The following is a 10417-nucleotide window of genomic DNA, read 5'->3' on the forward strand; positions in this document are numbered from 1 at the left end:
CTGACATGACGCTTACGTGGCAATGAAGGGAGTGCGGTTTCTGTGGCACCACTCCCTCCAGCGTAAGTGTTTTGCGGCAAAACAAATGTGTGATTAAGAATGATTCCTTCATTCTCAACTTTTTTTTTTCTCAATTGAACCCTCCTATATATATATATATATATATATATATATATATATATATATATATATATATATATATATATATATATATATATATATGAATGAATCAACAACCGAATATATTAAAGATGAACACCAGAGAGAAGTTGCATATGATATATTTTAGTGTGTTATTACACATTAAGTCCCCTTTTTATAAAATTTTGGTTATGCTATTGAGTTTTGTAACTTAGTAACCCCATTGACTTTTATTTTAGAATTTCTATGAACAAACCAATAATAAGATTACGAGACTCTTCTATCAAAAATAATTATCCTTCAACACACTAGCTAGAGTAACCAAAAGCAACCATCCATTTCTGTTGCTACAAATAAGATTACGAGACTATTCTAATGTTCTTCTACGTTGGACTGTTATGAGTTATGACCACATTATGGTTTGTGACTTGATCCGAAATAATGCGTCCGAAAATTATTTGGTTCTTTAAGAAAAGAATGAATTTTCTTCTCTTCAACACTTTAAGATTTTCTTGGGGTTTTAGACTTGTCTCCACGTGTAACTTAGCTTGACAGCATCTTATTTACAGAAGATTATGTGCAAAACTATTACGCATCATTTAGCTTTCTTGTAGTGATTTTGGATATGTTTGATTGGCAAGATTTGCTGACAAGAAATCAGTACTCCTTCGAGTGCATGATTACTTTTATTGTTCATTCTTTGCATCGACGACGACATAAATCTGCACGATAAGTTTTAGATAATAATTTAACCAATAGTTTAAGTCATCAAACCAGAATTAAAAATAGTGGGTAGGTCTAAAGAAATATTGCATTTCATCCTCTAATTTATTGGTCCACGCTTGTATCATATGCCAAAGCATTTTCTTGTACTGCATGTACGTCTTGTGAATTCACCTAATAAGAAACATTTGTATAATATACAAATTAATTATTGATAATTGGATCGATATTGTATTATTTAGTTGCTACCTTTTTGTATTTTAACAAAACACCCATGGTTCACCGGTTTTTGTATATGCATGTGTATATAATTTCAATAACAAACTTTTATACATAATGCATGTTTTCATTGCACTTTTTGTCTTCCAAAATATTGCTCCGTGAAAACCCCATAATCAAGAACGAGGTTTTCTCATTTTATTTGATTTTTTTATGGATCATTACTCATGAAATAATACGGTATAATTATACGTAATCATTAATTTCTAGAGTTGGGTAATCACTAATCATGTCCTTCTCCCACTATAGGTAATATAATATATTTCCCAAATTAGATCATAAGTGTTAGGTTTAAGGGAAGAAAAGGATTGCAAGTGCTCTACTACTATGCATTGCACAATATGCAGTTTTTGGTAAATTAGCACTAATTAATGTATTTAGCTTCATAATGGTTGGGGCTTTATGCGATTAAAAATAACAAAAATTTTAGTTCAAAATGGATTGATTACGATGAAAGTCGTCCAAACTCCAAAGTGTGATCAGTTGCTTCCAAGTTCCAACATCCTCGATTTTCTTTGTTCAAAAATTAAAATAAATAGACAAATATTTTACTGATAAGTTACATAAAAGAGTAAAGAAATAGCATGTTTTTTCTTCAAACTTATGGTTTGATACAGGTGGTGCTCACATTTGTAACAATGTGTATGGGTTTAGAAAAATAGGAATCTAAAAAGAGACAATTTTAGCTTATTCGCTAGCAAAAGGACACGATCACTTGTCGAATAAATCGAAAGAGATGACTTGAAGTTGTTAAATGGTCTCATTCTTACATTGGATTATTGTCGTTATCCACCTGGCGTTAGCGTAGGAATTCACTACAAGGAAAACAATCATTAGCGGCAACAAAAGTCGCCGGTAATAAGTCCAGTTGTCGCCGGTAATAGTAATAGCGGCGACGCGTCGCCGGTAATAAGTCGACGCTACTACTTCGTCGTTATTGATAAACTTGTCGCCGCTAATGATGGACGTCGTCGGTAATAGTGTCGCCGGTAATTACAATTTTCATTTTTTGTTTATTTTTTTTTTGTAATTAACGATTTTTGTTGCCGGTAATAATGTACTCGGTAATTACATGTACTCGGTAATTACATGTACTCGGTAATTACATAGCAACATTCGATTAAATATCAAAAATAATAGTGTCGACGCTAATTACAAAACAAACATCCGATTATAATTAATTAAATATCAAAAGTCATAATATCCGATTATAATTAGTGTCGCCGGTAATTACAAAAAACAACCAAAGTTTTACAATCTACCAAGTAGCAAAGCATGACAACGTATGCAAATAAAACTCATCCTGACCTACATACCATCATCTTCGTTTCCATCGTTTCCTCGATTATTTTGGGATTGAAAAAACGAATACCGCTCATCCCTACATGCCGGGTCGTTCAACATTGCACGAAGATTTTCCAACTACATAATTAATAACAACATATATAAACTTATAAGTTAAATTATCAAACATAAACAAAAACTATCAAAATACATTGCTATTTTTAAAATAAGACAAAAAACCAAAGTACGTTGTTATTTTTTGCACTTGGGACAAAAACCTAATTACCAAACTTTTTAACAAATAATCACCACAAAACCAAAGTAGATTGTTTTACCTGTGATGGTTGTGATGGTTGTGGTGATGGTTGCGAAGGTTGTGGAATCGGCGGGAGAGCAGAAGGTTTACGACCAATGCCTCTAGTATGGCCACGTCGCTCTCCTAATACTTTCTCAAACGCAGCTCTTTTTTGAGCAGGTGTTAACTCACTTTCACCTTGAGTTTGTTCTAACAGCTCTTCAACTAACCGATTCTGTAACTCCCAAAAGTGAGTAACAATTAAGTATAAATAAACATTTAATTATATGATAAAATTATAATTAAATACTTACATATTGTTGTTCCGCCTCAGCAGTAACAAATACACCATTCTTATCGGTATGAGCTTTGCGAAACGTTTCCATTCTCTTCAGGTTTTGTTTAACTTTAAAAATTAGATTATATTTTAAATAAATAATTACATGTATCGTACGTTACCTTCTTATAGCAAGTACTGCTATACGAGCTCGACCCCCCACGATTCACATTTGTTTGCTTTTCACGGATTTTTTTGTTCCTTTCTGAAGCAATTCTGTGTTCGTCTGTTTGGAAATACTCAACTGCTTTCTTCCAGTTATCAAATTCCATACCCTTTGGAGGGTTGGCTAATGCTCCCGGGATATCTTCATACCCTCCGACTGACATAAAATATTCTTTTGCGTCAGCTTTACGTTCTCGATAACCTTTTAACAAAGCTGCTTGAAAACTCTCTGTCAACATATTAGCTTGTACATCCCGGTACATCTGATCCAAATCAAACTTTGTCTACAAAAAAAAAGTTAACCAAGTAAAAAACAATTATAGTTAACCATATAAAATATATTTAAATAAATAATTACCGCTAAATGTTGTAATACGGTGTCCTGTATTGCAGGGGAAACTTTTTTCCAAGTCCATTTATCAAAAGAGACCATGTGCCACATTGTTTTTCCAACTTCTCGGGAAAACATGTCTTTCGGCTCTCCTACGGGATCAAATGTGATATCCCTATCATATTCCATGCTAATCGGTTTACCCTGGTTCCGTAAGATCGCTTTTTCAAGCTTTATATTTTTTGCTTTGCCTCGAGCTTTCCTTCGTGCAGGTTGCTCAACTACAAATGTAATTAAAAATTATTAGAAACGGTATTTAATTTATAATAACTGAACAAAAATAGTAAATAAAATTTCATAATAAGACTTACCGTCCTGCTCGTGATGACCAGCACCTCTACCACCTGGGAGAGGTGGGTCCTCAGCTCCATCACCCTCGTGTCCACGACCCATAATAGCAGCCATGGTATACACAAACAAAAGCCAAATTGACAACATTTCCTGAAAAATTATAAGATATACAGTCAATTTTTATTACAAATACACATTTAATTATAGCATTCATATATAAGTTTTGGAAGTTATTGGTTAATATATAAGTTTTGGAACTTATTGGTCAATTTGGGGTTAGTTTGGGAACAAACGAGAAACTAAATGTATTCGTATATAAGTTTTTAAACAATTTTATAACATTTTTTTTTCCAATTATAACAATAATTTTTTTTTTCAATTATAGCATTGTATATAAGTTTTTAAACAATTGTATATAAGTTTTTAAACTAAACGAATGTGAAATTTATTTTTATTTTTTTCAATTATTTTTAGTTTGGAACTTATTGGTTTATTTTTTTTTCAATTATAGTAATCGTATATAAGTTTTTAAACAATTTTATAATATTTTTTTGTGTTTTTTTCCAATTAAAACAATAATTTTTTTAATTTTTTTTAAGTTATAGCATCCTACTTATACCAATATCACATACTTTCACATAATACATAAGAGCATGAAATTCACATACTTTCACATACATATACACCAAATACAAATACATTCACATACACATATAATAACATTCTACTTAGACCAAATACACATACTTTCACATATATAGATAATAACATCCAACTTATACCAAATACATAAATTTCACATTCATATACCACATATACAACAAACATACATACATTCACATTCACACATAATAACATCATACTTATAAGAAATACATATAATTTCATATATATATATATATATATATATATATATATATATATATATATATATAGATAATAACATCATACTTCTATCAAATACTCATATACCACATATACATCAAACACACATACATTGACATATATACACCAAATATACATAGATTCACATACAAATATCAAATATACACATATGCCAATTTTCATATAATTTATACAACCACACATATTTTGCAATTAAACTCAATTTCACAACAAATATAAGTAAATAGAACCTGTGGTGGCGGAAATCAACGAAAATGATCCAGTGTTGGCGGTAGTGGCAGGTGGTGGTCGGGAACACAATCAAAAAACTACAATAAGTTTAAAAAACTACTAAAATTGATAATTTTTTGAAATTAAGCACTACAATAAGCTTAAAATCGATGTTACAAGAGAAAAGGGAAAGGAAACTAACCTGGAAATACCTCTTAGTCACCGGAAATTGAGTAATGACGCCGGAGAAATGGTCCTCACCGGAAAATACAGTCTTCGTCGGTATCTTCTTGTGTGGCCGATTCAGCCACTGGAAAATTAGTAAGGTCGTCGTTATCACCCATTTAATTGACGAGGATCGATGGAAGTAAGTAGAATAAGGAGGCAGAAGAGAAACGCAGCAGCAACGAATGGAAACAAAAGAGCAAAAGGAAAAAAGCGTCAATTTTTTGGGGTTAACTGCATCGACCTTTAGCGGCGACACCTTTACCGGCGACGTTTTGGTATTTAGCGGCGACTTAATATCAATAGCGGCGACTCATCGGTGGGAATTATTGCCGCGCCATTTTTCGATCTTTAGCGACGACATTTGTAGGTCTTTAGCGGCGACAAAAGTCGCCGGTATTGATTTTGTGTGTTCCACGAGTACCCCAGCCGTTGGATTAGAAATACGATCGGACGGTTCTTGTTTACCAGAACGTCAAAGTGCGGATCCGTGTCATGGACCTTTAGCGGCGACACCAATAGCGGCGACGTTGGCCTTTAGCGACGACTTTTCAATATGTCGCCGTTAAAAGTCAATGTCGCCGCTATTGGTGTCGCCGCTAAAGGCTGTATTTCTTGTAGTGATTGTCCTTTTCTCTTTCGATTCATGAACCTATGGTCTCATTCTTACATTGGATTATTGCCTCATTCTTAGAATGCTTAATTCAGCTTTACTTCTTGTTCTTTGTTTGGTTGTGGGCTTAGAGTAGAATCATTTATCGATCGCATATCCGATCCTGGATTATGTACGACTTGCATACACAAGGCGTCTATCGATATTAGCAGAGACTTCTAAACAGTACCAGTGCACAAATGGAGGGAATCCTACAAGGAAAGCCTAGGAAATTTTAGTGTTGGGCTCATTTAACACTGAGTGTGTGATAAGGCCTAACAATAGTTGAGTGTAGTGACTTGTAAACGTTGTGACAATTCTTGGAACTAGTATGGATAGGTATGGAAGGTAGTATGAGCTCGTACTACCAAAAACACAAGATTCGTACGGGAGTCAGGAAATGCCTGAAGGTTACTAAGGAACTGGTAAGGGTTTAAATATTATCACAAGTTAGTGCTACAATTTCATATTAATTTATTCCCATTTATATCCCTAGTATGGTAATGATCACTAGAGCGGGTGGTTCTAGTTTTGGAACGTGGTCAGACTGGTCAGGTCTGATTTATACTGATATACACGATCTAATAGAGGTTGGGATAGCAGCGGCCATAAAGGAGATAATTCCAAAAAATGTTCGGGTGTATCAAGACTGAAATGATCGCCTTGTTTAACGAGCATTATGCCGCCTTCGCTAACGCTGTTGTTGTTGCAGCCATTGTTGCTAGTGTTGTTGCTGCACCGCCAGAAGGTAGGGAAATGCCCTACCAAGAGTTCACTAACACGAAAACCCCAAAGTTTGATGGTGTCAAGGACCCAATTGCTAGCATGAGGTGGGTCGCGGATGTTGAGGGATGCTTCTACACATGTTATTTTCTGGATAAATAAAAGGTCAAATCCGCGTTGAACCTTCCTCGCACGGGAGCAAAGGATTGGTGGGTTTAGTTTCTAAAGCCTTTTCTCATGCTAATAAAATTACGATGATATGGGAACATTTTACTGAAATTTTCAGGGCAGAGTATGTCCCACAAGTGGAGAGGGAACGCCTAGCTCCAGAGTACCTGTTGATCAAGCAGACGACGAATTCGGTGACGGAGATCACCACAATGTTTACTGAGAGGGCACTATTTTGTTTGTAGTACATGGCTATTGAGCTTCTGAAAATGTCTCGATATCCGAATATGTTGAAGGTCGAGATCAGAGAGTTTGTGGTGAACAACACATACAAGACCCTCTCAGAACTACAATCACATGTGAGAATGACATATTTGGAGCTCGAGAACCAGACAAAAAAGAAACATCCGAGTCCAGTCTTGTCATAGCCAACAACTTAGTAGTTCAAGCCTGCTGATCTGAAGTCTGAGGAACAGATGGGTCATAGGTGTAATAAGTGAGGAAAATCACACAAATGAGTTTTTCATGCTTCTAGACGTTACAAGTGCGACAAGGAGGGACATTACAGTTGAGACTATAAGCAAGGGATGCAGGGGTTACATGTTTATAACTATAACTAGATAGACCATAGTAAGTTCAAATGTCTCATTATGAGATCAACGAGTGCAATGCAAACTCCAGCAAATGTAACTTTAAGGATCACCGATGGGCGCCAAGGCAGAGCTGAAGCTCCAAGGGCCAAGGGGTCAGCTTTTCAGCTCACAACTGAAGACGCCAGAATAGCACAAGGCGTCGTGACTGGTATGTATTCCTTGTTTTTATAATGTCGTTATGCCATTTAGTAATTATTTTCATTATGTATGGGATTAGGTACATTTCTAGTCAAATCTATGCATGACTTAGTATAATTTGATTCGGGGGCGAGTCATTCCTTTGTATCACTTAAGTTTAGCAAAAGCTTCATAAAGCATCACAAGTTTGTCGTAATTGCACCCTAAAGATCCACGACACAAATTTTCCATTAGATCTCATTCCCATTCCTATGAGAGGGGTGAATATAATAGTAGGCATGGATTGGCAGGACTAATTCGAGGCTTTGATCGATTGTAGGTGAAAGATAGTACGAGTTCAAACTCTATGTGGGGGAGAGCTGACCATCCGAGGTGAGGGTTCCAAAGATTGTTTGACTTTTGTTCCGCTGCAAGGGCCAAGAGATTTCTACAACATGCTTGTGATGGATTCTTGGCTTTTGTGATCGACACCAGAGAGAAGAAGAAGGAAACAATTTCAAAAGTACCTATAGTTTATGAATTCCATAATGTTTTTCCGAGGACTTAACTGGTGTTCCTCCGGGAGGACAGGTAGAGTTTAGGATTGATCTAACCCCTGGTGCGACACCGATAGAAAAAGCACCATATCATATTGCACCTACAGAAATGAAGGACTTGTCCACTCAGCTTTAAGTGTTAATGGGCAAAGGTTTCTTTCGAACGAGTAGTTCACCTTGGGGAGCACCGATTTTGTTCATCAAGAAGAAAGACGGGTCGCCCAGAAGCTCACAGTGAAGAATTGTTATCCACTACCTAAGATTGAGGACTTGTTTAACTAGCTTGAGGGAGCTTCGTGGTTTTCCAGGATTGATCTACATTTGGGATACCACTAGATGCAAGTAAAGGAGGAGGATATACCGAAGACGACCTTCAGAACTCGGTACCGTCTCTATGAATTTACAGTGATGCCTTTATTGCTCACTAATGCACCCGTCGCGTTTATGGATCTAATGAACTATGTGTTGGATTAGTGTCTAAGTCCATAACTATAATTTATATGACTTGACCCGACCCGACATGGTCCATTTGGGTTGCACTTCACCGAAACAATTTGTATGGATAGACTTTTGAGAGAAGAGGTTATAGATGGTATATTAATATATTATTAGTTATAATATATTAATATGAAATCATATTATTTAATTAGTATTGATCTAGAATTAATTTGGAATTAATTTAGTGATCAAAAAGAGACTAATTAAATATGGACTCTTACATATATATGGAATGGGCCAAGGTTTACTTAGGATGGGCTAAGAGTGTATGGAAGTCCATGGATAGTCCATAGAGCTTTTAACCCATGGATCCTATGTAAATGAAAGGTCATGGGTATTAGGGTTTACATGGATGTAACCCTAATCCTCCATAATATATAAAGGGGTCCATGGCTCACAAAAACGTGCACTAGTGTGTGATATGAAGAGGTGGCCAATTTTAGTGAGGTATATCAACTTGAGGCATTCACATTATTGGTGCAAGGCTCTTAAAGCTCCAAGGAATCAACCACAAGAAAAGGTATATCATCTAAACTTGTTTTATTACCCAAGTATCAAACCTTTGTATGTTAGTTAGGGTAATACCTTGGAAAGTTCATATTTTCATGTATAATTAGAGAAAACATAGATCCAAGGTATTTAGGGTTGCATGTACACCTTAGGAGTGTTAGTGTAACATCCCAATGGATTAATCACTGTCATCCTCAGACAAATATCCCTGATCGGGGCGGCTACCGCCTTGCGGCTCAGGGCGTCAGCCACTACGTTGGCCTTGACCGGGTGATAAAGGATCTCACAGTCATAATCATTTACCACATCTAACCATCGGCGCTGCCTCATGTTCAGATTCGGCTGATCCATGAGGTACCTCAAACTCTTGTGATCCGTGTAAATGATACAGCGGACTCCATAGAGGTAATTGTTGGGTTTTGAGCATTCTAACACTCCTATGGTGTACATGCAACCCTATAAACCTTGGATCTATGTTTTCTCTATTATACATGCAAATAATCAATATTCCAAGGTTTCATCCTAACTAGCATATTATGAAGCAACTATACTACAAAGTTCTAGTTAGATGACATACCTTTGATGTTGCTTGAAGTCTTGAACTTTAAGAGCTTAGCCCCAATAGTGTGGAAGCCTCAAGTGGAATCACAAATCACCAAAACACCTTGGAAGAACTTGAGAGAATATGTATGCTCACTAAAATCGGCCCACACTTTTTTTCACACACTTGTTCCAATTTTGTGAGCCAAGGACCCCTTTATATATTATGGAGGATTAGGGTTACATCCATGTAAACCCTAATACCCATGACCTTTCATTTACATAGGATCCATGGGTTAAAAGCTCCATGGACCATCCATGAAAGCTTAGCCCAACCTAAATGAACTTGGCCCATTCCATATATATAAGAGTCCATATTTAATTAGTTCTTTTTTATCACTTAATTAATTCTAAATTAATTCTTGATCAATACTAATTAAATAATATGATTCCATATTAATATATTAGAACTTATAATATATTAATATAAATCGTAAATATACTATTCTCAAAAGACTATCCATATAAATTGTGCCGGTGAAGTGCAACCCAAATGGACCATGTCGGGTCGGGTCAAGTACATACCAAATATAGTTATGGACTTAGACATTAATCCAACAGTCTCCCACTTGGATAAGTCTAAAACTATTATTGAGTATGACTTCAAAACCTAACTGGCAATCGTAGCTCTTAAAGCCGATGTCGAACTCTGACCTTGTCAATGACTTGTCGATTAGATAAGGGATCATATA

Source organism: Lactuca virosa, chromosome 7, assembly GCF_052849685.1.
Source record: "Lactuca virosa cultivar CGN04683 chromosome 7, Lactuca_virosa_CGN04683_v6, whole genome shotgun sequence".
Taxonomy (NCBI): domain Eukaryota; kingdom Viridiplantae; phylum Streptophyta; class Magnoliopsida; order Asterales; family Asteraceae; genus Lactuca; species Lactuca virosa.